This window comes from Mus caroli, unplaced genomic scaffold (assembly GCF_978045245.1).
Source record: "Mus caroli unplaced genomic scaffold, Mus_caroli_1 scaffold_7, whole genome shotgun sequence".
Lineage (NCBI taxonomy): Eukaryota > Metazoa > Chordata > Mammalia > Rodentia > Muridae > Mus > Mus caroli.
The window spans coordinates 42,694,497-42,718,345 of NW_028227262.1; the positions used below are offsets into that span (position 1 = coordinate 42,694,497).

General features: G+C 36.8%; 1 protein-coding gene across 2 annotated transcripts in view; it reads right to left on the reverse strand.

Moving 5' to 3' along the window:
* LOC110295865 (contactin-4) overlaps positions 1–23,849 on the reverse strand; it is a 1,019,336-nt gene that overhangs the window by 764,243 nt on the left and 231,244 nt on the right. For both annotated transcript variants that reach the window (XM_029478665.2, XM_029478667.2), the window contains exon 3: positions 14,471–14,526. The gene's annotated coding sequence lies outside the window, so the exon portion shown is untranslated. The remainder of the gene's footprint in view (positions 1–14,470; positions 14,527–23,849) is intronic.

Below are 23,849 nucleotides of genomic sequence, written 5' to 3' on the forward strand. Positions count from 1 at the left end.
GCAAGAAGAGCTGGCATGCCACAGAAATCCATGTAAGTAATCAACAGCTTATTTTCAGCAAAGTGCATTTTTTTCTACAGCCCGAACCAAAGGCATAATAGCATGAATGTCTCTTGTTAATATCAGGTTCTCATATAAAGGAGCTCTGTTAGCCCTCTGACAGATGAGAGTTTGGGGATCTTCAACATCACACCAGCAGGTGCATTTTTAAACATCTGTTAACATTATTCCTTCGTGTACTTCATTCAGTGCAAGAGCCCCAAGTTTCTGTTCAAAGGCAAGGATAGAAGCAATAATTTCCTATTCTGCCCCTAGAACACAGATGGTAGTGTCTCTCATCCCAATTCTATTGAAGAGGGACAAGAGAGATATGGGGAGGCTTATATAAGTAAACTCAAACTCAAATTCTTAAACAATAATGTGGAGAAATGTTAGACTATACCTTTGGGCTTGGCCATAATTGCTAAACCAAATATGATTAAAAGAATTTGAAAAGTGTTTGTTAAGCAATAATGGTCAACACATGTAATTTCTAAAGGCTCCTACTGATTGAGGACTGCTTCACCTTTTGATTAAAGATCATTGTTTAAAGATGAAAAATAATGATTTACTTATAGCATTATATAGTACAGTGTCATGTGATCATATATCTCATCTACAATATAGAATGATAAAATCAAACTAACATAGTATAAATGCAATAACACCACATTTGGGTGGTGAGAAATTTAAAGTGAAGCTAGTTATTAGGAAGTTTTTACACTATGTCATTATAGGCACCTACTATACATTACATCTCAAGACTCAATTAACACATCTAAACTATGTGCCCTTGGGCCATCATGCCTCAATTCCTCCATCATTCTGATATTATTAACGTTAATTTTTTAGGCTCCCTAAACAAGTGAGATAATGAACCATTCGCTTCATTACATGTTCACTGTATATTTTCTGTGTCTGTTACATACAATTGAATACGACTTAGTCCTTTAGTGCTGGAATTGTTGCTCTTGCTCTTCTCTAAAGAGGAAAACGCATTTGGGGAAGTAAAATTTTCTCTATACGCATGGTATGCCAAGACTTTTATATAACTTTGTAACAAAGAACCATTTCTAAACCTGTTTCCTCTAAGATGTAATGGCATTCTTGGCAGGGAAGGCACCCAGGATACATTTTACTTACAGTGCTCTATGAGTTTAATCATTCCAGCTTACTCACTAAACAATTTCATATTCATGGGTGGAATAATACTGTGCAGTTTGGTACTTCTGCAATAAGCAAAATCTAATCTAGAAAAATCATTGTGATGGAGGAAAAGTCAGTATCAGGACTCATCACAGCCTGCCCTGCTAAAACATAGTGCTTCTATGCTGTGAAGAAATTAAGGGCATAAGGAGGGCCATTCTCATGCCAGGCTATGCCATATGCTGTGGAACTGTGTTTCTTAGGATGAGTTAGGCTCTGCAATAACAATATAGACTGTAATGGCTTCAAACATTAAAATGTGATGTTCCACAGAAACGCTGGTGCTACTTGCTCCATTTACATTTCTTCTCTCTCTCTCTCTCTTTCTCTCTCTCTTTCTTTTCTTAGCTTTTTTTTCTTTTCTGTTTTTAAACATTGAAACAGTCCCAAATTAAATTCAATTTGTAATTATTTCTAAGGATTCTGTGAACATAGAATGAAGGAGGAGGCATTAGGCAGGATGTAGGCCCTCAGCAAGTTATAGTGTCACAAGTGCCTTGAAGAAACACCTCCAGAATGACACTCTATATTCTTCTTTAAATATTCTTACCGTTTCTTTATCTGCTGTCCACAAACTAGGTTCAGCAATTACCTGCCTCTTTTGTTCAAGTTATTAATGCTAGACCTGCCTGTGTGCACCCATTGATCTTCCTTTTCTTTCACTGCCATCAAGCCCTTAGTGGATGGCTATGTTTACTCACCATTCTCCTCCCTGCAGGGTGCAGGTGAAAATCATTCAACAGCTGGGCCCAACCACCAGCTCTTTAGTTTCCTGTTTTTTCAAGCTATTAAGGTTACTTCTGGCGATACCTTACCTTCTACCATTACAGGCATGGATAATCGTACCAGAGTCTGAGACATAGCATCCACTGACTTTGAAGATAGCTGAAAATACAAGGCTCTTGAAAAAAAATTCATTCTCCTACTAAGGATCTAGTTAGCTCTATCTGTACCTGCAATCTTTTTCTTTCAAAGGTAGATGCAAAATTAAATATACCAGAATTCTGTATCTGAGACATTCAGTCCTTGACCTTTGAGGCAAGTGCATACCTCATCCAAAACAGTTCTTTTTTTTTTTTTTTTTTAATTATATGAGATGGATTCTCTCTACATAAGCCTACCTGGCATGAACTCACAGAGATTTCCTGACCTTAGCAACTTGAGGGCTCCCTAACCAGAATATCTAAGTGTGTTCTCAAGTATATTTAATTATCTATTGGGTCATTGTGCTTTCTAGGGGTTGTTTTGTTTTTGTTTTTTGAGACAGTCTTACTAAGAATGTCAGGGTGACCTTGAATTCAAGGCAATCCTGGCTAGAATGACAGGTATCAGCTAGCTATTCAAGTGCCGTCACTGCAGATCTTTATATCAATTTAAGCCTGGCATTTTTGGGTGTGCCTTCCCCCCTTTTTTATTAGGTATTTTTTCATATACATTTCAAATGCTATCGCAAAAGTCCCGCATATCTCCCCAGCTCCTCTACCCACCCTCTCCCACTTCTTGGCCCTGGCATTCTGCTGTATTGAGACATATACAGTTTGCAAGACCAAGGGGCCTCTCTTCTTAGTAGGCAAGGTAGATTAACTCTTCCTTGTTTAATCTACAGCCTTACATAACCCTGAACACCACACCACTTTTATTTCGCCTGTTTCTGATAAAGTTGGCTGCTGTTTGCCTTCCGTGTTACTACACGAGTTCCCATGCTGTAGCTTCTCAAATTACTATAAATTATCTAGGGTTGGTTGCTTTATTGTTCTCCATTCTTATGTTGGTTCAACAAAACTTCATCTGAGAGTTTGTTCCTCTGCTCATCTGCATGTCTCCACTGGTCAATATTACCCAATCCTTACAGGCAAGTAAAAGCAAGGCCATGCTGGTGTGGCAAGCCACACCCAGCTTGAGCTCTGTACAAAAGGCTAGACAAATTCATTGAATTTATTGTAATTACTTCTTTTTGTCCCACTGTTATTTATGTATCTATATTATAGGCTCTAATTACATCATTTCTTTCTTTCCTTCCCTTCCTCCCAAACCTCCTATTTACCCTCTCTGCTTCTTTTTTCAAATACATTTTCATTAATTATTCTTACACGTATGGATGTTCCTAATATGTAAGTACAAACTGCTCAGCCTTTTAAAATTTACTTTCCTATATGTTTTCAGGCAAATTGTTATTGGCTATTTGCTACTGGTGGGCTCTTTCTTTGGAAAGACTGTCTCCCCCCAGATTTCCTCAGTACCTCTGTTTGGTGGAGGTTCTCCACCATTCATGTTAGCATGTCTATTGAGGTTGTTCTTCCTTAAAATTTAATGCTCAAAATATGAATTGATCACAATCATTATATCCCAGTGTTAGTGAGTATTACTTCATAATACTCGCATCATTATGGCCATGATTTTGTGAGTTTTCATTAACTTTATAATTTATTTTATTATCTTTTAGTGCTGAAGAGACAATCAAGGACTCTGTGAATGCTAGCCAAACAATTTACCTAAGTATAATCTTTAGCCATTTTTGATTTTGCTAAAGGAGGAGTACTTTAAAAAAGGAATTCTACTGTGTATATATATATATATATATATATATATATATATATATATCTTCATTTTACAGGAAATGAATTAAAATATTTGTAAAATATTCTTTTGTAATTTTGACAAGCTGCATGTATGTTAACTGAAATGTGACAAGGAAAAATGCATCTTGCTTTCTCTTTCTGCATGTACAAATCAGGAACATAAGCTTATTTTGGCAGGCCATGTAAAAACCTATCTTAGAGAAATCAGCAAAGATTTTATGTTAATACCACCTGTCAAGAGCTATAAAATAGCAAGCCCAACCTCAGTCAACTCTAGGCTCAGTAAGATATTATTTTTCTTTCCTGAAAATGCTGTAATGACATGTCTTTTGTAATAATATCACCAAAAAATTCTGTGGGAAATAATCAAAATATTGAATATCAAAATTTTTAGGAGAGTTTAGGATCTTTCTATAATTTCTTATCTAGATTTATGTAGTTTAGAGAACAGAATTCATATATTTAAGATAGTATGTTTTTTATGTTACAGATTGTAATCTTAATTTTTGTTTTGTTTTGAATAGATTTTTATTTTAAATTTATTTACTTTTTGCACTCCATATCCCATTCCCTACATGCTCCCATCCACACTCCAATTGCTCCACATTTCACACCTTCCCCCCACACCTTCAGGTAAATGCCCCCACCCCTCACCCCACCTGACCTCTAAACTCCCTGGGGCTTCTAGTCTATTGAGGGTTAAGTGCATCATTTCTAAATGAACACAGACCTGGAAGTCCTCTAATATATGTGTGTTGGGGGCCTCATGTCATCTGCTGTATGCTGCCTGTTTGGTGGTCCAGTGTTTGAGAGATCTCAGGGATTAATTGAGACTGCTGGTTAATGATGGTTCCTCAATGCTTTAACCTCCCTTGTAGCCTACCACCCATCAGACATAGTGAAAACGAAAGAATAATGGGAAGTAGACCTGTTTAGAAAAGTTCTTAGGAACAACTCCTGTCTGTGTTGTCTGGAAATCAGCAGTTCAGATCACTAGTTAGCAGGCAGCAGCAACAGCAGCTCAATCTACATATGAACACTTCAGGGATACACCAGCAGTTTAGTTGAGTCAGGTTAGCAACAGCAGTGACACAACCTAGCAGAGATAGCCAGGCTCCAGATACCGTGTCCTCCACATGCTTTGCCTAAGCATGGGTCTTGCCCTAGCACCTGCATCCAATCAGCCTGAGCCTAGGGAAGTGGTAAGAAACTTCAGTATACCACCAGAAATTTTTTGGTGCTTCTCTCTATGGAGTCCAAAAATACATCTCAACTATGCAGTGTAAGGCAGACCAATACATGCATGTTGTTAGCAAAGAATCCTTTATTACATCCTTTCGTGTGCTTGCCTTAACAAAGCATCCTCTCTCTTCTGTGTCTGCTTCAGCGAAACATTCCTTCACGAGTCTGCCTGAGCCTTTCCACACATTTCACGTGTTTGCCCAAGTAAACCACCATCTAAATGACTTTCCAAAGAACCCTTAGGTTTCAACATCAACAGATGAACAATTTGTGCCCAGCTTTTGTTGAACAACTTTTCTAACGTGGACCAAGTGCTTGAAGGAAAATAAGAGGTATGATATTCCTTCTTCCTTTTCTTGCCATAGTTTATAAAGAAAGATGTATTAGAGAACACAGTAACCTCCTGCAATCAGGAAACCTTTTCGGGAGGGCAGGAGGTGGGGGTGTTGAAAGTTAATGTTCAGAACTTGTGGTTTTTAAAACATAACAGACGAATCTAATGTAGATCAGGAAACACAATCCCCAAAATTGTTGTACAAACATTCCCTCTTGGAGAGAGGAAAGAAGACCTACAATTTGCAAGTCTTAGGAAATTCAGAAAGTTACAGAGGATCTACAAGGCCCTTTCTCAAGGTTGGCAACAGCAGCTTGGAGAAGCTACCTGTCCCCAAGTCACACCAGTGAGTTGTGTAGTGAGTGTAGCAGATGCAAATTTTTTGAGTCATCGCACATACTGAGGTCATTTTGTTCTTCATGGAGCTGCCTTTGAGTTAATCATGTTCCTCTCAGTAAACCCTCACTCATATCCCTGCAAGTAATTCCGATAAATTCATTGGTTCACATAGCCTCTCTTGGGTAGATTGGGTATTTTGGTATATCATTGGCTGACCAACTTGGGTTTCAGTAAAAGTTGTGAGACAGCTGAACTAGACTTATTATGTCACTTATTTATTTATTGTGTTAGGTATCAAATCTAAAATCTCATGCATACTGGGCAAGTATTCTAACACTGAGCTACACATTCAGTAACCAAGGATATTTTAGAATTTTTCTATATGTTTACATAAAATAAAACTATGTCAAAACTGTCATAAAAGAACTATGAAATCCAAGTCTGGACAGTGCTTTTTGGTCTGTTTGGTTAGCAGTGTTATTCCATGCCTTTAATTCTAGTACTTGGAAATCAAAGACAGATACATCTTCAAGTTTGAGACCAGACTGGTCTACAGAGTGAGTTCCAGGACAGCTGTGAAAGTTATAAAGTTCTACAGAAAATCAAGCCATTTCAACAAAAGAGAGCGAGTGAGCAAGCAAGCGAACGAGTGAGCAAGAGATAGATAGATAGATAGATAGAGAGAGAGAGAGAGAGAGAGAGAGAGAAAGAGAGAGAGAGAGAGAAGTGGTCCAGGGTATTGAAATCTAAAAAGGTAGAGTAGCAGATACACAACTTTGGAAAACAAGGAGATGGATAGGACATCCTGAATCAATACAGAGTCCTTCAATTCACAAAAACAAAGCAAAACAAAACCAAAAAACAAACAAAAAACAAACAACCCCCCCAAAACCAACTAACAGACCTACACACATTGCCAAATGAAAAAGTTCATTAATATCCTTGATTTATAAACTACCTCCAGTAAGAAGTCCAAAATTTTGAGATCAAGTATGAATACATGAACATATGATCTAAATATTCATGACATGTGGTAAGTTAATAAATAGACTATCCTGGACCACTTAGATCTTAAATCATTAACAAAAGCAAAAGTACTTTGGGCAATTATGCTTTGGGTAATCTATAGATAGACAGGAAAAATGAAAAGAAATAACTATGTGACAAATGAGTTCAGGACACAAAATGACAAACTATATGTGGAGGAAAATGCTACAAAAATAGACAGCATAGTAAAAGGATACATAACATCCACAGGAAAAAAATAATGATTAAGGAACTTCACAACAATTAAATATAGAGAGCTAAAAAATAATGAATCCTTAATAAAACGAATATGGTTTAAATGGAAGGAAAATATATGTACCATATTTTTTTGAAAACTATAATATGAGAATGATGATGGAATGATTTGGACAAGTGGAAGTTTAGCATGGCCATTCAATGGTTTCACATATACTTAGGGCTTCCTTTATTTTCTGTTATATGTTTATACAATTCTTGCTCTCTGTCCAGCCAGGACATGGTAGCTTTGTAATGGAATTTGAACAAAGAATTCATGATTTGACTTCAGAAAGAAACTGTCTGGTTCAGTTCACTATCACCCAAGTTCTCTGGGAAAAGATGGAAAATTCTCTGATAATGCTTTAGCACCATTGGCTTAATTAGATACCGTTGGCCAAGTTAGATATCAGCTTTACTAAGTAAGCAGCATGGGACAAAACAAACAAGCAAAACTACCAAAAAAAACTACCTCTCGTTCTGAGAACTTGGTAACGTAACAACCAAGACTATTTGAAGTCAATACCAGAAAAAACACTGGTGAAGAAACAATTAAGGCATCGGAAGAGCTGAGGTATTTACCTTCTATGCAAAATGGATATGTAAAATAATAATGACATAAAATATATAAAGTTATGGATCATAGAATTATTGGTTCAAAATATATATGAAATATGCAGTAAATGATAACAAAAAGTAAAGTGAGAATGTCAATATTTATTTAAGGAACAGGATTTTCTAAAACTCATATAATGAAGATATCCTATGCCAGGAGCCTAACCTGACACAGGTTCTCTCTTGAAAAAAAGCGCTGGGGAGGGGGTGGCAGATGGGTAAAACATGCTTTTGAGAGAGTAAAGGTTTGTAAATGATATTGAATCTTCTTGATTCTTTATTATTCTGTGGCTTCAGTGGAATTAAAACCTGTTTTGTTTTGTTTTGTTTTGTTTTGTTTTGTTTTGTTTGGGGGGGGGGTAATAAACTAAAGGACTTATTGCTAGAGCTTCCTTTCTCTGACCAGTCATTAAGAGCCCTTCACTGATCAGGCTAATTAACTCTTGGTGAACCAGAAAAGAAAGAAGGAGTCACATAGAAAACATACACCAGATAAAGAGGAAAATTGCTACACTACTACATTTGGATGGATGGATGGATGGATGGATGGATGGATGGATGGATGGATGGATGGAGCAGAGCCCCTACCCCCAAGCCAACAACTCATCATCTTTATTTCTTTTTCTTTGGCTTTTTTTATGCACAAAAGTTCATAGAAAATTAGCTCACAGATAAAATGTTACACAAAATGGGAGTTACAAGAGGATATTCATATTAAGTTCAAAGCAGTGTTGCATTTTGTAAGCTTGTTATAAGTTGCAAACAACAGGTTCACATGATCTTGTCTAATAACCCACACCCGTGGCTTCATACTTGGATCTGACCTAGAATAAACATTTTTCCTTGAACACAAATTTATCCCAATCCTATTTCTCTTCTTGTTGTAATTATTAAAGCTCTTATGAATTTTTTATTATGCAGCCTTTACTTGCTATTATGAGGCATGGTCACATTCTATTCTTCATTTTAAGTTTATTACATCTTTCTAGCAAAACAACTAAAACCATCTTGTAAAATTTTCTTCCTAAGATTATTTGAATCAAATCAGGAACTGTATAAAATCCTCAATTAGTTTAAAAAAAATTAATTCATGAAAGTTTACCTTTCTATTGATCTACAGAAAACCTGCTCAAATGCCCAGGGTTTATTATAGTAATTTAATAATAACAGGAACGGCCATTCCACTTCAAAAAGCAATCCTAAGTTGAAGTATCTTTGGGAACTTGGTTCTCAGACTGCAATCATTTTAGTCCATGCAAAAATGTGGGCAATCTTCAGGGAATTCACCAGCTAGCATTAGCCTTATCCTGGATGGCTCCTGACAGTCTTCTGACTGAAATTAGAGTACTGAAGGCTATATATGTGTATCTCAATGTTTCAAAAAAAAAATAAAAGAAGAAGAAGAAGAAGAAGAAGAAGAAGAAGAAGAAGAAGAAGAAGAAGAAGAAGAAGAAGAAGCATGCCTCACATCATACAGATAAAAATCTCAAAAGCTAAGAGAATGAAAAGGATAGATCATACATGAACAGAGAAGTTTGACAAATAACACATCTCATTTTCTGTTCTAATAAAGGGTAGAATAAAGTGCGACAATATCTTGAATGTATTGAGGAAAAAATATTTTGCCATATAGTAATTCCAAACCTATCTTAATAGTATCCAAAATAGTGGTAAAGCTCATATATATTCAACAGTATAGAAATGTTACTATTAGTACAACCCACTGAAATAATTACTGGAAATTTTGAACAAAACCAACTGAAACTCAAAGGAAATTGAATATTAAAAGCAATTAAAATTGATCTGTTGGGTTGGAGAGATGGCTCAGTGATCAAGAACATTGGTTGCTCTTCTAGAGATCCTGAGCTCAATTCCCTGAAAGCACAAGGTGAGTTGCCACTATCTAAAATGTGATCTGACGCCCTTTTTTGTCATGCAGGTGTACATGCAGACAGATGATTTATTTCATATACATAAATAATAATCTGGTACACACATAGAAACACAAAAGGAATTTAAGCATACATGATATTAAGTGTTATAATAGCAATCACTAGCTAGTAGAAAATTGAACTTAAAAGCTATATATTGAATGATTATTTTGAAGTTTGAGGAGCTGTGTAGCTAAACTTTTTAGGGCCATATTAGAAAAGAATATTAAATCTGGCTCTATTAAGATGGAATTCTGATGAAGCATTCAGTATAGAGCATTTTCTTAATTAGTGATTAATTGGGGGGGGGTACCCAGACCATTGTGGGTGGTACTTTCCCTGGTGGTTCTGAATCCTCTAAGGAGGCAGGCTGTTCAGGCTATGGTGACCAAACCAGTAAGCAGCACTCCTTGATCATCTGTGCATCAGCTTCTGCCTCAAGGTTCTGGCTCTGTACAAATTCCTGTCCTGGCTTTCATGAATGATGGACAGACTTTGGAAGGATAAGCAGCACAAACCCTTTCTACCTCACCTTGTTTTAAGCATAGTGTTTCATGAGAGCAACAGAAACCCTAACTAAGACACCAACCAAAACTATAAATAAAGAGAAAAATCCAAAATAAGACAGTGTTTGTGGTGGTTTCCTTAAGAAATATCTCTTATAGACCCTGTCACTTAAACACTTGGTTACAGTTTCTGGAGTTGTTCAGAGGTCAGTGAACCTTTGGGAGGTGAGGCCTTTCTGCCAAAAGTATCTAGCAGGAGTGGGTGCAGGCCTGATGGTTGAGGAAGGGATTTGACTATTTACATGCTGAACCCACTTCTTGCTTGCTTTCCCTGCTTGTGTTTATGATTCAGATTGTGAGCTCTCAGCTTCCTGCTGTGGTCAGCAGGCCTGTTGCTTGCAGCTACGCCTCTCTCAGCTATAATGGAATCTTACCCCTCTGGAATTGTAAACCAAGATAAACTCTTTAAATTGCTTTTGGACATGTGTTTTATCACAGCAACAGAAAGGCCACTCATAAAGTATTTTATAGAAAATTCAGTTATTCAAAAGGAAAACAAAGACACATGGAGAAAAAAAAGTCATCAGAGAAAAAATAGACCATATTTCATAAACTAAAATAAGGGTGGTCAAATATAATTAAAAAAGAATAATATACCACAAAGATATAGCTACATATTATTGAAAGAGAACTTCCTGGAAAGAATTATAAGATAATGCAAACAAAATAAAATGTCAATGTCAGAGTGAGGCAAAGTTAAATAAATCAAATTCAACACCATAATATTATATAAAATACAAGTAAGTAAAAATCTGGAGTCTAAAGAGATGGCTCAGAAGTTGAACAGCAAGATGCTCAGTCAAGCAAACCAGAATTCAGATCCTAGCACCCTGGGTTTCAGTGGGAAAGCCTGTAAGTCCAGTTCTAGAGTTCTGATACCCTCTGTTGCCTTCTTTTTGGGCACACACACTTATGTATATACACTCTTACACATACCCTGACACAGATACACGCACACACACATACACACAAGCAAAGTGAATCATAAAAATTAGAATTAATGAAAAGTGATAAATCATACAACAATGAAAAAAGATTCATCATACAAATAGATGACTGATGACACCAGGCAACTTGCAACTCAAGAGCCCGGTAAAGCCATAGTAGTATATAACCACATTCTGATTATTATTGCATTCTTTCACTGTTGTTTAGAGCATAATTGACATTATTTTAATTTTATTTGGATGCAATCTCTTTCCTCTAAGGAATATCAAACTCTATCCTCAAGGGCACTTAGCTATCTTATTTCTCATGGAAACATGAATCCTATTAGAAATTCTAGTATATTTGCTTCTTGAAGATCACTGTAGAGAAAATAAATGAACCCAACTTTGCTGATCCACTTTCAATGCGACATTTCCCCTTACCCTTAAGGAAACATAGACAACAGAATCTAGTCCAAGGGACACAATCCAGCCGGACATATTTTCATGATTGAGATGAATAATTTATATATGTTATTTGCAATCTTTTATTAAGTACCTCAGAATACATATATACATTATTTTGCAATACTAGGACATTTATATCTGAATTTCTCAAAACAAAGTTATAGCATAATTGTCTCCTGAGAGGCTTCATCCAACAGTGGATGGTGATAAATGCATGGACCTATGGCCAAACAACAGGTGGATCAGGGGAGTCTTGTGGAAAGGTGTAGACAGAAGTGAACAATTCAAAAGTCAGAGTTGTCAAGGACACTAAAAGAAGACCCACAGAGTCAACTAATCTGAAATCACAGGGACTCACCTAGCCTGGGTCACTAACCAGGAAGTATGCAGGAATTGGGCCTAGACCCACTAAATATCTGAAGCAAATGCATAGTAGTTTGGTCTTCATGTGGGTTCCCTAATAAGTTCAGCAGGTGCTGTCTCAGTCTCTGTTCATTGTCATTGGATTCCCTTCCCCACTGACTCTTTGGGCCTCAGTGGGAGATAGTATGCCTAGACCTACTGGGACTAGAAGCCTCCAAGGAGTAGTACCCAAAGAGGATTCCCTTCGGGCAATGGGGGGAGGGATTTGTAAGAGTGGGACTGAGAAGAGAGGAGGGAGGGGGGCTGTGATCAGGATACAAGGTGGATAATTTTTTTAAAAGCTTTTTACAATGTTACTGAAAAGAAAAATCACAAACAATAAAATTGACAGACAAGTAAATTGTACATTATCAGGCAACAGGCTATTTTCTTATTGGCAATAGCCTAAATTGCATTCAGTAGCAATAGAAACACAGGCTACATGGATGTGTTTTCAGCGTTCTAACATTTCTCTCATGGTATGTTAATGCATCTCTCAGCACAGGTAATGTTACCTCTACTAGGGAAGGCTCCAGCAGTGATGAAGAGAAACACAGAACGAATACAAATTCTGCTTCTTGTTAAATATTTCTCTGATATATCAAAAGTCCTTCAGGAGCTGATTGAATTCATTAAGAGTGAACAGAAATGTTAGCCATTCTTTTCTTTCTGGCCAAGATGCCAGTAAGAGAAAAACCAACAGTGGACCAGTTTAACTGCCAAGATTCTTATGATATAGCCTAATATTTTCAACCGAATAACAGTAATTATAAAAGTATTGATTACACAGTGCCTGGCTCCACAGCAAGTATTTGGCATTTATTCTTCATACATCTACACAATCACTATTGCTGTACTTATGTTTTAGTGTTTAGGAAACTGAGTCTAGAAGCAGCAATTGGTAAAGGATTTGAACTCTCAGCATGTCTCTCATCACTCCATTACTCATAACCCCTCTATGAAACCACAGATCCTATCAATAGTTGGATTTGATCTTTGGTCTTGGAGGACAGACAGGGCTGCAAACTCACAAAGCTACTCTGCATTGATTTGAAAGAAAGATTCTGCTGATTTTATTATTTATCTCCCGTGTCATGATAGCTGAGGATGAAATCTACCCAGAATACACATTTCCATATTACCTTACTAATATGATTCATATATCATAAAACTCACTACTCAGAGACAATTCTTTAACCTTGAGTGTATCTACAAGTTTTGAATTGATTACTATTATCATATTTAGAACATTGTATTAGTACCAAATAGAAACCTTGCCATAATAAAAGGCCAGTCCCTATTCAGTCCCCTTGTTTCCTAGAGACCATTAAATAACTATCTTTATAATTCTATGTCTCTATATTGAATATGCATGAAGTCATATATTAACTGGCCTCTGAGAAAAGCTTTTTTTACTTTTAGCATATTCAAGGTATAATTATACTGTAACACAGAAGTTAATTTCATGTTGTATTTTAATTGCTGATATAGCTTAATGGAAGATAACCTTATCTGAACCAATACAGGGAGGAAGAATGTAAGCTTCCTCCATTTCTTTGGTTCCAGGCTAACCTATATCTGCAATATCAATGAAGCAAGCTGACATGACAGAAGCCTATGACCAATACTACCATCTCTCTCTTTTTTTAAGATAGGAAAATAGGTGTCAGAGACTGAGGCTATCTACTCAAATATTGAAGCACAAATTCAAACAAAGCACTGTGAACACAAGACTAAAATGAGCTTGCATATAGCTGATGGACACATGATAGGGACAACTAAATGGTTCATTCAGGCACTGCACCAAGATGTTTGCTTCACCACAGTAACAAAGAAGGTGTGCTAAGAATTCATAGTGCATCTATCTATATGTCTGTGTATGATAAGGAGGCTGAACTCAGGTGCTAGTTGAGAATGTATAGAGAGCAAAATATATAAACTAGATGATCAAAGGCAGGAGCATTGAACAGGAATGATGACACAATCTTGCTCTCCAAGATTGTACATAAAGCACGAAGCCATTCTCACTTCTTTAAGATAATTAGTAAAATGTTCTTTAATATGAGAAACCATTATTTCTAAATGTTGGTGGGGTGGTTGGAGTATAAATATATATCACTGTATATGTTTTATCATGCAAAATGATTCCTTCTAGAAATAAGCAGTTTCAGAAATTAATTAATAGTTTATTTTGTTGCTAAAATCATCTTGTCTTATAAAGCTGTTGGGGTGAAGAAATGTATTCCACATACTTTTCCCATAATGTAAAGTACCAATGTTTTGAACTGCCAAAGTAATTTGACTACCAGTAAATCTACACCAAGTATCTCCTCCAAAGAAATGGGAATGGCCTCTGTTTCACAGTTTCAGCATTAACTTATATAAGTTCACCAACTTGATTAACTACAACATTTATCAAAACAAGTAAAAGGAATTCATGGGTTCATTTGAAAAGGTCTTGCCTTCTATATTTCCATAAAAACTGAGGCTACTACGAAAAACGAAATGTAGGTAAGAAAACCATCCCTTGTAGGGAGCTTACCTTTTAGGGCAGTTCTGAGAGCCACATGCTGGGGAATTAGTATGTGTCAATAATCCCTACAATAAAAGCAGAATGCACAAATTCACACACTGTTCAACCCGGGCTGGTACACAGTTCACATTTATCATATTATCCCTTCTAAAATTTAATTAGGAGGAAATGAAAATTAGATACAGCTGGTCTTAGCTTCTAGATTTCATCCTCCCTTGTGTCTTAGTAACCAAATACCTTGACCTGTCAGTTCAGGGCTTTCTTCAAGTCAGGTGAATGGCTTTAAAAGTTGGTAATATTTTGTATTTTGTAGTATTTGGATCAATTGAAAAAATTACTGTTTGTATTTCTTTGGACTGCTTTAAAATAATAAAACTAAAGTATTATCTGTCTTGTATAGTGTTTTGCTTGCTTCTAGGTAAATGAGTACATAAAATACTGAGATAACAAAAACAGCAAAAATCACACTTCATTTAATTATGGCATGTCTTATCTCAAATTCTCCAAGCTAAACTTTAATTGTGAAAGATTTTTCAGAAATCATTAAATTCCTGAGAACCCACTTTTTCCTATAGCCTAAAGAGTTACACCTCGAAATATATGTTTGCTTGTATACCTTAATCTAGTTTCTATACAAAATACATCACGTCTAAATAATTGTGCTGTTTCACTAATTGTAAGTGATATTATACACATGGATACATGCTGTATATAATATATATTATTTATAGTACTACTTTCTGTAAAGAAAGAGTTTAGCTACTGAAAAAGATCTTTAAGTGTATAAGTGTTAATGGGAAATTTCTCTACACTGATTAAGTCCAGCAGAGATGATCATGGCAACTCAACCAAAACCTTTTCTTGTATCTGGTCTTTCCTAGAACCAGATCAGCTTTTGATACTTGGAACCAACTGTACAATCAGACAGCATTTACAGGGAAATGGAAGAAAAGCATAGAAAGGAACATAAATGCCTAGAGCCTACTCACTCACTCAATCAGCTGACTACAGTTTAACTGGTTACTTTACCACTTAGCTAATTGTATGTGGAGCCTTGAGTAGCCTCCAATAATAATACATTGATTACCACATGTGATGTGTGTGTGTGTGCATGTGTTTGTGTGCATGTGTGTGTGTGTGAACGTGTGTGTGTGTGTCTGTGTGTGTGTCTGTGTGTGCTAGACTTACTACAGGTCCTCAATTCCAAACTGTGTCTTTGTACAAGACATGACTTTTGACTTATATTTAAGTACATAGTATATTATAATTCACTGGGATAAAAATAATGTATTTTATTAACTATAAAATGACATAAGGCATAGTTTCTCCTAATTGTTTGCAAAAAGCATATGTTGACACTTGAAAGGTAAAGATCAAAGCTCTGTTCCTGATACATTTAATATGTTAAATCTTCCTGACTCTTTCCTTATATATTTCAAATTAAAACATTCCGCATATGATTATGGCAAATATAACAAAATGTTACTTTATGGAATAGGAAAATCCACCCTCCTATAAGTTAGATGAATCACAAGTATATCACCATCTGTTTTATTTGAATATGGTCAGTCACCAGATGTATGAGTTGCCTACAAAAATTCAGTATACAATTTAAAATGGATTTCATCTTCTTACATGAAGGACAGTCTCTAAAGTCACTAAAGCTCTTGATTGTTTATAGCTTCAGAACCATTTGTAGCTATTGGAAGGATCAAAAAATAACAGCAGCATCACTAGTCATCTCAAAATCCCTATACAAATTGGTCAAAATTCTTTGAGATAATAGTAGGGACATGTCACACACACACACACACACACACACACACACACACACACACACACATATGCACATTCATAGAATCAAAATTGAAATAGAGATTATCCTATCTGCTAAAAATAAGTACTTAAAAAGTTAAAGTATATTTATATTAAATATGTTTTTCTTTAAATACTCAAGTTCTTGGATAAAATGTTAGCATGACATAATGATTCAATAATTTCCTAGACATATGATCTTTCTCAATTCTTTAATTAGTAAAACCTTCAATTTTACCTGTTCATGAAAAGTAGAAACATAAAAGACCCCAAAGGAATTACATAAAGTTTGTGGATGGGGCACAGCTGACAGAGTAACAGAGCAGTTTCCTTCATGCAGAAGTCCTATGGTTGAACCCATAGCTATATAAGACTGGGCATAGTAGTACCTGATTCTAATACAGGCTCTTGGGGGTTGAAAATAGGACAATGAGAAGATTAAGGTCATCTTTGTCTAAAAAGGAATCTGAGGTCACTCTGAGAGCCATGAGATCTATTTTAAAACAAAGCAAGAGTAAAGGAGAGCAAGAAGAAAATGAGAGGAGACAGAATGATTTAGGATTGATCTCATGAGAACTTCCTCTGGTAGCACCACTAGGGACAGTCTGTACCTTGAAATGTACCTTTCATTATAGTTGGCTACAGCTTTGGAATCACCAATAATTAATATTAATTTCACACTAAGTCAATATGATTCTCTGTTTTATAGAACTTGAAAGGTGATACTGAGAGTTTGAAAGGTATAAAGCAGGAATTCTGGGCAGACAAAGCTAGTATGTTGAGAGGACAAGGGAAAGAGACAGTCTGAGAATACCAGAAATAACATAACTCTCATACTTACCCCTGACCCCTATGAGAAGTGAGGCTTTACAATTAGGGTGACAATGGGAGAAGTAGCCATATCTCCTTATCTATAAAGCCAAGAATAGTTCAGGTCAGGTGTTCTGTAGCTTTCCAATTCTTAGGTTGCTATCATTTTGCCAGTCATGTGCTTTCTATAGTTCTTCTCACATGAGATTGTTCAAGGTTTTATATGACACAAGCTAATGACTGGAGATAAGAAAAAGTCCTTGAAAACAAGATTTCTCATAGGGAGCACAGAGGCCCTGGTTTGTGCCTAAAGATGCTGAGAATATGAAATATCAGTTATCAGAAATCAGTCATTCCTCCAGAAACTTACAGTGTGTGATTGTGTCTGTGTGTGTGTTGTGTGTGTGTGTGTTTACACTAACTCTCCCGAAAGGAAATGTTCATGTACCAATTCTCTCGGGCAATGAATAAAACCATAGCCAGCTATATGATAATAACTCATATTTTCTATACTTTCTTCTATGAGTGAATATGTGTGAAGTATTCATTTGTGAGAATGTACAGGTACACTTATGTGTGCATGCATGGAGGTGAACGGACAATCTCAGAAGCCGTTTCTCTGCTTTGATCTATCTTTTCTCCTCCTCCTTCTCATTCTGCTCCTCCTCATCCTTCATTGTTTTCTTCAGAAGGATCTCTTATTGAACTTGAAATTGCCATGCAAATAAATCCACTGGCCAGTGAGCTCCAGGAATCTACTAGCCAGTAGTGCATGCCACCATGCCCTGCTTATATTGTATGGCTTCTGGGAACACATGTCAGGCCTTTACATTTGCAAGCCAAGCACTTTACTGACTGAGCCATCTCTCTGGAGGCATTGCTTTCATTTAGTCATTCAGAGAGTATTTAATAATGAAAAAGAAAAAATAATTCTCGATGTCATATAGTTTGCTGTCAAAATGAAATCACTAAGGGCATCAAACCACTCACACAAAGCAAAGGGAGAAATCTTCAAAGGTAGCTAAGCTGTAAAGGTTTTTGTGTTTGTTTGTTTGTTTTGTTTTTTTTTTTTGGAAAAATTCTAAATTCTTTTACTGAAATTCAAGCATTTCAGGATCACATACTTTAAATTTCTTGTACACTTGTTTTATCCGTTATATGTTTCTACAACTGTGTTCACCGTCGTTCCTGAACCCCCTTTTTTTTCTTTTATATATATATATATTTTTTTTATTACATCTTTTTCTCAATTACATTTCCAATGCTATCCCCAACGTCCCCCATACCCTCCCCCCTTCCATACCCACCCATTCCCATTTTTTTTTGGCCCTGGCATTCCCCTGTACTGGGGTATATAATGTTTGCATGTCCAATGGGCCTCTCTTTCCAGTGATGGCCGACTAGGCCATCTTTTGATACATATGCAGCTAGAGTCAAGAGTTCCAGGGTACTGGTTAGTTCATAATGTTCTTCCACCCATAGGGTTGCGGATCCCTTCAGCTCCTTGGGTACTTTCTCCAGCTCCTCCATTGGGGGCCCTGTGATCCATTCACTAGCTGACTGTGAGCATCCACTTCTGTGTTTGCCAGGCCCCGGCATAGTCTCACAAGAGACAGCTATATCTGGGTCTATGGCTTTTGTCTTATTTGTCAGTTTGAATTAATACAACCTGGCATAAAATAGGTGCTCTCTCAGTGTGCTAGAGTGATTAATGTCTCCAACTCCAACTTGGAACAAAAAGATGTGTTTTAAGAATGAGTACTATTATATGGGGTATTTTTGTGTACTCTGGTCTTTCAAGGACACTTTTTATAATGCTGAAATTGGTCCTGGGAAGTATCTCACTAACAACCATGAATTGTTTATTTAGCCCTCATTAGAAAAATACATGGAAAGGCCTATTTGCGTTAGAAAAAGCTGCTTAAATTTAACTTTTCATCTTTCAAGTGCCAGCATGGACAGAGATGAAGCAGTAAGATACACACTTATTTAAATTGATTTAGATGTGGAATTTCTTCATGTTTCCTTATATTTTATGTGGGAAGTGAATTACATTTGTTCTTTCTGATTGGCTAACTGAAGATAGGGAGAAGGAAGGACTCAGCACCTCCTCACTTGTAGAGGAATTTCAATCCAGCAACATGGCTACTCTGGCAAGGGATCATATCCAAAGACCTAGATCTGTGTGATTGTGCTGGAATACTGGCACACACTTAGGATACAGGCTTACTCCCTCTGGCTGGGATAAAGACACACCTTTAGCATATACCTTTAACCCCAAACAATGAGAACTAATTGAGGAGGCAACAAAGTGACTCAGAGAAAGATGTGACACAATGAGTCACAGATAAGCTATACCCAACTCTCCTAAGATCAAACAGAAAAGAGAAACGACTCCAGAACAATGCAGGGAGAGCTGAGTTGAACTCCCGCAGTTCATACAGACAGTACAGTGGGTGCAGTTCAGTTTCTGGAATTCAGAGGTAGTTTTTCCAAGCAAAGTAATTTAGCCAAAAGCCAAGAGAAGCCAATTTGAATCAGTCAGCTTAGAGGGGCTTTTGAACTAGAACAGCTGAGCTGATTCAGCTAGCCAGAGTTCAGAAAGAGTTAGAAAGGATGACTTTATTCAGCAATAAGTCTTAGGTGCTGAAAACTTTCTAGGCTTAGGTTAGCAGACAGAGGCTGGAAGTTAAAACCTACAGGGTCAGAGCTTGCAGAAAATTAGATTGTTGGAGGCTAGAAGCTTCCAGGCCTATGTCTAGGAATAGTTAGAAATGTTCTGGGCTCAGCCTAAGCCATGTATTCATATAGCATAGATATTGTTCTCATCTCCTGTCTCCCTCTGAGGAAATAAAATCAATATTTACAGTCACTCTTCTCAAGCTCAGATTTTCAGGCTTAAAAGTTGCTTAGAAAAGATATTTCTACCTTACAGAATGATGAAGAGAGACTGAGACATATGGGTGAACTACTCAATTCCCAATATATACAAATAAACCCTACCTTTATCAATTATCATTAAACTTATAGAAAATTAATTATTTTCCAGATTTTTCCATACTTTAACCTGCTACCTTTCAAGTTGTTAAGCTTTAGCTATGTTTTTTACCATGAAGTGAAAAAGTCATCTGTGCAAGTGGCCTGGATGAGCTGGGGACAATGATCTGTTTGCAGAGTGTTTGCTGGAAGTGCACAGAGCCTAGGGCTTGATCCTCAGCACAGCATCTGCACCTACTGTGGCACATGGCCATAGAACCACTAACCGAGAGAAAGAAGCAAGAGGATCTGAAGTTCAGTACCATTCTCAAGTATAAAACAAATTAGAGCCCCGTCTGCTGCAGATGCGACCCTTGCTCAAAATCAAAATGAAACAGACAGGAAATTGATGAAAGGTGGACAATTTAATGGATGGATTAATCTCTTTTGAGAATGATTGTACAGACTTTTCATACAGGTGTCAGCATAAATGCAGTAGTAAGTTGTATTATACCAAAAACAAAACAAAATCCTAAACTTCCAAAGACCTCACAGCTAAAGCAAAGATAAGGGTGTAACATCTCCAAGGACTGGGTCAGAATGGATAACCTTCCTCTAGAGAGTGAAGTGTATAGGCTAGACCCTTTCCAAATGGTTCAGAAGCAAAAAGAATGGTGGCTATTTATTTAGGACAAGACAACCCTTCCCAGTTGACAGGTAAGAACATGAAGGTAATTCCAAAGGATGGGTCCAAATGCCATATCTCTAGTAGTTTCAGTTCACACAGAAGGCTTGTAGGATTACTCTCTCTCTCTCTCTCTCTCTCTCTCTCTCTCTCTCTCTCAGACGCACGCGCGCGCGCGCGCGCGCGCGCGCGCGCGCGCGCACACACACACACACACACACACCGATACACACACAAAATTAATGGACATTGGAGACACCCTCATAGAAGCATGGGAATGGGAGATGGCATAGGGTGGTTCCGGGGAGAAAACTGGGAAAGGGGATAACATTTGACATGTAAATAAAAAAAAAAATAAAAAAATAAAAAATCTCTCTCTCAAAAAAAGAAAATAATATCACAATTAGTTACAAATCTTCCACAATTTTATTTATTCTATATTTAAAGTTGAGTAGTTTAGTTAAGTATAACCCCCACAGACTCATGTTTGAATGTCGGCCCATAGTTAATGGCACTATTTGGAAAAATGATCTTGTTGGAGCAGATATGGCCCTGTTGGTGACAGCATTTCACTGTGAGGTCAAACTTTGAGGTCTTATATGCTAATGCTATGCCCACATTGGAACACAATCTCCTGCTGCCTGTGGATCAAGATGTAGAACTCTCAGCTACTTCTCCAGCATGCTATCACCTAGCATGCTTCCCTGCTTCTTGTCATGATGATAATGGACTAAACCTCTGAAACTGTAAGATGGTCACAATTAAATGTTGTACTTTATAAGATGATATATGGTCCTGGTATCTCTTCACAGCAATAAGACCCTAACTGTTTCCCTTTAAACCCTGAGTGAAACAAGCTGTGAAGTCAAATTTGACTTTAAGCTTCATCAAGAAATTGCTTCATGAACACAATCAATTTGTATTATATATCAATTCACTCAACTCCAAAAGAGACAGTGATTAGTGCCCTTGAAGGCTCCTTGAAAATACTCTGAGAGAAGATATGAAAACAATCTAACCCAAGTAAATGTTTAATAAATGATAGTATTGTTATTAATATAACTGGGGCATGAATGGGTAGAATGAAGGGGGAATAAAGGTTGCTATTCAATATCTATTCATATTCTAAAAGGACATTTTATTTAAAGGTCTTTTCGTATGTCTAGTCTCTTTTGCTTAGGTTATTGATGGCATTTTCTATCACTGAATCAGCAGGCATTTCACATGGGTATTTACTTCCTTCACAGGTAGTTAAAACCCAACCTGAATTCTCCATAGGAGGTAAAGGTCATGCCGACTTTAAATTATCCATGTGCATTTCTGGAATTTCCATTAGCTTTGCTTGACATAATTTACTATTAAGATTGGGGTATTAAACTAATACTAAGCAAGAGATTACATTTTAATGCACTTTTTCAGTGGGAAGCAGAATGCATTTCTAATCATGCTGTCTAGCTACAAGCAAACAAATGCTGACTTGATTATTTTACCATTATCACAATGAATAATATCAACCGCGGAGATCACTAATGGGTTCCCACACACACACATTCAAAGTAAACACTATAGTGTGATACATAACTGGCTTTCCAGTTATTAAGAGATAATCACATCCTTGGGATTTTCACTGAGCACAATAAGTGGCACCATTAGATTATGGCTATATCTTGATAACAAGGGTCCCTGCAGTTTCCACAAAGTGAGAAAAAGCCATTACCTTAGGGAAAATGTCTTATTTATTTTGCTGAATCATAAAGCTGGCAGTTTTAAGTAACAAGCAGTGACTATTCCTGAGATGACAGTTACAGTTTTCCTCCAAAGGGTACTCAGGCACCATCACCTTCAAGGGAATGATGTAAATAGACATTTTTTGAGGATTAATTCTTGGGATTATTGACTATGAGTAAATAGGGCTCAGTGATGTTTCCTAGCTCAGAAGTCAGTGGAGAACAGCAATGGGAATGGACCACAACTTATAAGGTTAAAAACTGAGATGCTGAGCCTCACCCATTGTCCTGGTATGTTAGAACAGTTCATCTGAGAGACTACGTCAGATCCTTCAGTCTCCATGTGGTCCCAGGACAACCAATCAGTATTATCTGAACAATCAACAGTAAAATATGGATTTCAATTCAGAGACCAAGAACAAGAAGCAGCCATGAGAATTCGATGTGACTTTCTGGGGGAGAAAAGTCATGAGCACAAGATATAGGCTTTATTTGAGGTTATTACTTAGTAGAGAACTGTCATTGCTCAAATTACTTAGAACGTTGGTATTGTCAGATCTTCCTAAAATAGAGAAAATAAGACAGAAGTTAGGCTTCTTGAGTCTTGCTTTTGGTATTCAGAAAATATGTAAATACAGTTTGTTGCTGTGGAAACCAAAGGAAACACTAAAATTGACTGAATTCTATGACACCCCATGTCTGCAAAGTCAGCCCAGCTGATTAGATCAAATTCTGCTTAGGCATTCCTGTATCTAATTTCCTTAAGTAACACACACACACACACACACACACACACACACACACACACACACACTAAATTAAATAGAAACAAATGCCAGAATCTTCTCTGGGACTATTTGAAAGCTATTTTCTTAGAATGAATATGTGTAAAGGTGCATTTTTTGATAAACACCTTCAATCCAGGCACCCTAGAAGTAGAATAAAAGGACAACCAGTTAGGAGCAGCCTCAGATATTCAGAAGCATGATAGAGAGACAGAGGTGGTATGGATAAAGCCCACATCTCTCTAGTCAATGACCACTGCATATCTCAAAAATTAAAAAAAGAAAGTATGTGCACAATCTATATCTGGGCAAAGGAATAGTGCTAACTGGTGGGGCACCTGACAGTCACTGGCCTGGTTAGTCAAATATGTGATAACTAATTTCCTTTGGGCAAACTCCTAATGCCAGATTAATGGCTTCTATGCACTTGGATATGAAACCCTTCCAGAGTTATCAATGGTATTTAGAGAGATTATTAGTAACACCTGGAAATGTTGCATGCATATACAATTTCTTTGATCTGAGAATTTATTTCTAATGTGAGAATTAATTTATATTCTGTGAGACACCTGACCTTCAAATCTCTAAGA